Source organism: Pteropus alecto, unplaced genomic scaffold, assembly GCF_000325575.1.
Source record: "Pteropus alecto unplaced genomic scaffold, ASM32557v1 scaffold21, whole genome shotgun sequence".
Taxonomy (NCBI): domain Eukaryota; kingdom Metazoa; phylum Chordata; class Mammalia; order Chiroptera; family Pteropodidae; genus Pteropus; species Pteropus alecto.
This window is the reverse complement of record NW_006436282.1, coordinates 3,904,589-3,910,318: the sequence shown is the minus strand read 5'-3', so window position 1 is coordinate 3,910,318 and position 5,730 is coordinate 3,904,589.

Here is a 5,730-nt window from a genome sequence, read left to right as displayed (position 1 = left end):
CATACTTTTTTGTCCCCTCCAACTAAAGAGTCTTCTAGAATATTTTCTCTAGGAAAATATGCATGATGGTAATTTTATAGATTCATCACAATTCAGGGAGGAAAAAATACTTCTGTTTTCTATGGTCAGCACCATTATCAGTTAGTCATTTATCCAGGCATCATTAATTAGATATATACTATTCTCAGTGTTAGGCTAAGCCTATTGGTGGTACTAAAGTAGGTAAAATCATTCCATTTCTCACAGGACTTACTAAGTGAAATTTGAATGGATATAGGCTTTCAAGAGTGATAAAAAGTTAATGTGGAAGTAGACTCAGTGTTCTGGTCTTTTCTTGCCTGTCAACAGCATCCTCTTTGCTTTTCATTCCCCTAGTTGAAGTTACTATTGAGGAGAGAAGAAGTCTTTCTTTCTTTGAGACATGTACCCCTAGGGATGGCCAACATAAGCCTCATTTTGCAGAGAGCATCACTGTGTGTGTGTGTGTGTTTGTGTGTATAATGTATACGTGTCTGTGTATATTGGCTTAGCTTAAATTATGCTATAATAATAAGCAACCCTAAAATCTCAGTGACCTAACCAAAAAAAAAAAAAGTTTTCTTTCTTTCTTGCTTGCTTATACGATTCATCTGTCTCAGGCCACATGTGACTCTGAACCTTACTGTCTTCATTCTGGGACCTCAACTGGAAGAACAGCTCCACACGTGGAACATTACATAGTCTGTGGCAGAGAGAAAAGAGAGAGGGCAAAGCCACATGATGGCTCTTAAAGTTTTGTTCAGATATGTCACATATCATTTTCACCCATGTTTCACTGGCAAAAATAAGTCACCAGGCCAGGTCTGACATCAACCTCCATAGGGAGGGGATGTTTTGAACAATGATACACCACATGTAGACACGGTTGTGGTGTCAGAGTTAAAATTTGACCAATCATATATCTATTCTTCAAAGTGTTTGCTAATTTATATTTTTAAAATAAGTCAAAATCTCCTTTCAGGGTTAAGTGAATGAAGTGCTATTGAGCTGGTTACCGGATACTTTTGTACATAGAAAGATTTCTTCTTGGACAGCTGCTTTCCCACTAGTCTCTTAATTGTTTCATAATGCAATGTTGCTGTATGAGAAAAAAATTGTCATCTACAGTGTGCCATCTTAACACTAATTTTTCCCTCAAGAAGCTTAAATTTAATTGATTCAGAGTACACAAAAATCTAGACTAAAAAAACTTCCATTTTCCAATGTTGCTAATTTAAATTTTCTCCCTGAGGATCATTTTTATGCCTAAACTGAACTCATTTTATGTTTACATTATTTTTTAGATACTGAAGTTCTTTATCTAATCCAATAAAAAATATTCTTTTTTCCTCTTTCTCATAACTCAACAAGGCATAACTGATTTCATTTATTCACCTTAAGAAAAAAAACAACTAATCTTTTGGAGCTTAAACTGAGCATGGAAAATCTTAGCCCCAAAAGAATATTTTGGAAAGCAGTTGTAGAAACAAAAAAAGGATTTGGATTAAAAAGTCTTTTCACATTTAACTATAATGCCAGCTAATTTAGGGACATAGAATAAACATAAAGAACATTAGTTTCTTTTCTGCAATAATAAAAATAACAAACAATATATGTAACAGTATTAATAATGATAAAGTAGCTACCTTTTATTGTACACTTACTATGTGTCAATACTGAGTATATCATATCATTTAATCTCACATTGATCATATGATGTATTATTATTATTATCCCTATTTTACAAAAAAAGGAATCCAAAGCTTTGAGAAGTCAAGAAATGCAACCAAGATCTCAAAGTCAGCATATGGCTGAGTAGGTCTAACTAACTCTAGAATCTAAAACTAATCACTATCCCAGTGGTTCTCAAGTGTAGACTCTGAAGCGGTAACAGCAGCAGAAGCAGCAGCACCTGGGAACTTACTAGAAATTCACATTCTCAGGCTCCACAATTGACCGAGCCATCAGGAGTTTGTAGGGGTTGGTCCAGCAATCTGTGTTTTAACAATAAAAGTTTTTCAGGTAATTCTGAAAATGTGATTCACAATCCATTACCGATACTTATTTCGACAATATTTTTTACCTAAACTTTTATCTTTCTTCTTTTTACTTTTTTATTGAGTTATAACATACATACAGTAAAGAGTATAAAGTACTAGCTTTTTCGTTTTGGCAGGTCCAAGAGTTTCTGTTTGCTTGCCGGTTATTTGGGATGTTATGTTGTTTAGCATTGGATTTTGTTGCCTTTCTTTAAAGAGAGTTGAATTAGTTCTCATAGACTGCTAAGTTACTTTAGCTTGATTGTTTTAAGTAATTTTTAGAGTGAGTCTAGAGTAGCTGTTACTGTAGGGCTAGCTTAGTCCAACTACCAAAAATGTGGGGATCTCTATTGAACGCTCTGCTTAGCCAATGAAGAATTTCCTGTTTGGCTGGTGGGAACTCAGACAATCCCAAGCCCTGTGTGAATTCTGAGCAGGTTAGCTCATGGTTCTATTGCTCTTTTCCTGAGCTCAGAGAGTTTTACTCTATGTGTGCAGGTATGAGTGTTCAGCAAATACCAACGGGAACTCTATGAAGATTCCTGAAGCTCTTTTTCTGTTTAGTTGCCTCTCCTCTGGAATTCTTCCCCATAACTTCCAGGCACCTCAGATTTCCTAAACTCTCATTTATTCAATATCCTCACTTCAGCAAAGTTATTGTGTTCTCTTTGACAACCTTCTTCCTGTTTCACAATTCAGAACATACCTCAAAGCAGTAAGCTGAAGTGATCACATGGCTCAGTTTATTTATCGTCTGTTGTCCAGTTTCTGAAACAAATATTTATGTATCTTGTAGAGTTTTCCATGTGCCTTAGATGAAAAGGTAAATCTAGTCCCTACTATTCCCTCATGGCCAGAAGTGGAATTTCAGCATGCATTTTTGGCAAAAGAAGTTGGCAAGCTGATTCCAAAATTTATCATAGAAGCAAAGGTTACAGAAGAACCAATACAGTCTGGAGGACTTATACTACCTCATTTCAAGATGGACTATGCAACTACAATGTGGTATTAGTACAAGAATGAACTATGCATTTTCAATGGGAGTGTTATCTTCCCCAAGGGGGAAATTTGTTTTTAGGGGAAAAAATCTTATTTTTTTTCATATATAAAGCACATATATACATACAATATATATACAGATATGCAATATACCTATGATATTAAAAGTTCATGACAGGAAAGCAGGATTTAGGAATAAAAAGATAAATAAAAGAGAAAATCCAGAAATAAACTCACACATCCCATTCAATTGAGTTTTAGTCAAGGCTCCAATGAGGAACATCTTGTTAACAACCAGTGTTATAACAACTGGATATTCATAAGTATTCATAAGGAAGAAAATGAACCTCAACTTCTCCCTTATTCCACTCACAAAAATACACTCACGACGGCTCATGGTTCAAAATATAAAACATAGAAACCCAAAGTTTCTCTTAAAAAACACTAGAGAACATCTTCACAAATTTAGGAATATAAAAATAAAGATTTGTTTTTTTTAGAACACAAAAGTACTAACCATAAAAGAAAATATTGATAAATTAAGATAAATTAAACAATCTCCTCAAAAGACACCATTAAGAAAACAAATAAGCCACAGACTGGGGAAAATGTCTGCAACACATATATCTGATGAGAGTCATATACAGAATATATAAAGAGCTCCTACAAAAACAACAATTAAAAAACAATAATTTTAAAAAGAATAAAAGACTTAAACAGTTGCTTTTAAAAAGGCAAATACATAATAATAATGAGAAAAGATGCATCAGTACTCAGGGAAATCTAACAAGACACTCTTGTATTCTCACTAGAATTGTTAAAAACAATTGACAGTAACAAATATAGGCAAATGTGTGGAGCAACTAGGACTCATGCATTGCTGGTGAAAGTGTAAAATGGAATAACTTCTTTGGAAAACTGATTTTCAGATCCTTATAAAGTTAAACATAAATTTACACTATGACTCAGCAATTCTACTCTGATATTTGCTGAAGAACAACGAATACAACTGTTTACTGCAGTGGTTGTCAACTGAGGTTGACTCTCGCCACTGCCTTCCCTCCACCCACCAATCAAGGAGCACTGGGCAATGTCTGGAGACATTTTTGATTGCTACAGCTGGGGAATGCTACTAGCATCTAGTAGGTAGAAGTCAGGGATACTGCCAGAAGCCTTACAATGTATAAGACTGTCCCTGACAGTGTAGATTTCCCACCCCAAAAGTCAATAGTGCTGAGTATATGGAACCATGGTCTACAAAAAAATTTATAAATAAGTGGTCACAGCAGCCTTGGTAAATCCCAGATATCCATCAACAGGTGACTGGATAAACTATTGTGCTGCATTCATACAATGGAATAGTAATCAGCAACATGAAGAAGCAAGCCATTGAAATAGGCAACAACATGAATAACTTCAAAAAACATTTTGTGGTTAAAAAAGCAAGACATAAAAGAGCACAACTGTTTGATTCAATTTAAATGAATGTTTAGGAAAGACAAAGCAGAACGCAGATCAGTGTTTTCTTGGAAATGGAAACAGAGAGTGGCAGTTGATCGCAGAGCAGCAGGAGGGAACTTTTTGAAATGATGGAAATGTTTTCTACTTTGATTGTGATAGTGAATATACTGGAACACACTTTTTTCAAAATTTATTAAAATGTATCCTTAAAATGCATGCATCTTAATTTTGTCTCCACAATGTTGATTTTAACAAAACAGTCTGTAGGGAATGCATTGTATCTATAGATCAATTTGGGAAGAATGGATATCTCAAAAATATCAAGTCCTCTAATCCATAGTCATGGTTTATTTCTCCATTTATTTAGTTCTTTAGGTCTTTTAGGTAATTTTTAGAGTAGAAGTTTTTCAGACATATCTTCGTTATATTTATTACCAGATATTTAATATTTCAAGATGCTATTATAAATGATATTTTTAAAATTTCATTTTCCAATTGTTTATTGCTATGTGTTTGCTTTTAGCTTACAAATCTGAGAACTTCTGATATAAAAAAAGAAGCTTTAAATAGGTACAGCCGCACCATTTCAAAAACAAGGATGAAAAGATCTGGTTTCATTTAATGTTTCAGCAAACATTATGCATTGCGTTTTCTACAATGTCTGCTAGGTTTCCAGCACATTTACTACCAGAGTGTCTTAAGTCACAACATTTATAGAGCAATGTGGCCTCACTACGATCATGACATTTTCTGTGGCAGCCATGGAGGTTCCCTATTTATATCTCCCTTCAAGAAATAGTGTCCCACTCATCTTCAGGGAATGCACTTAGTTAACAGCTTCTGAGGGTCCTGTGTGAGATTCTGTCTCTTTTTCCAGAAGGGACTTTTGAACGGTCCTCATGCATAGATTATAGATCCCATCCAATGGGTTCGTCTTGCACATGGATCCTCAAATCTCTTCCCAAAGATCACATTTTATCTTATCCATCAACTTACAGCTGCATAGCCACCAAATTAATATCTCTGCCTATCATGCTGCAAAACCACTCTTGTTGCCTGGGAACACTGTTGAGTTTTCAATCTTTCAATGCAGGAAGGCTTTATTTATTTATTTTTTTACAAAGAAAGAGAGAGAGAGAGAGAGAGAGAGAGAGAGAGAGAGAGAGAGCGAGAGAGAGAGAGAAAGGAAGGGAGGGAGAGAGGACGGAAGAGA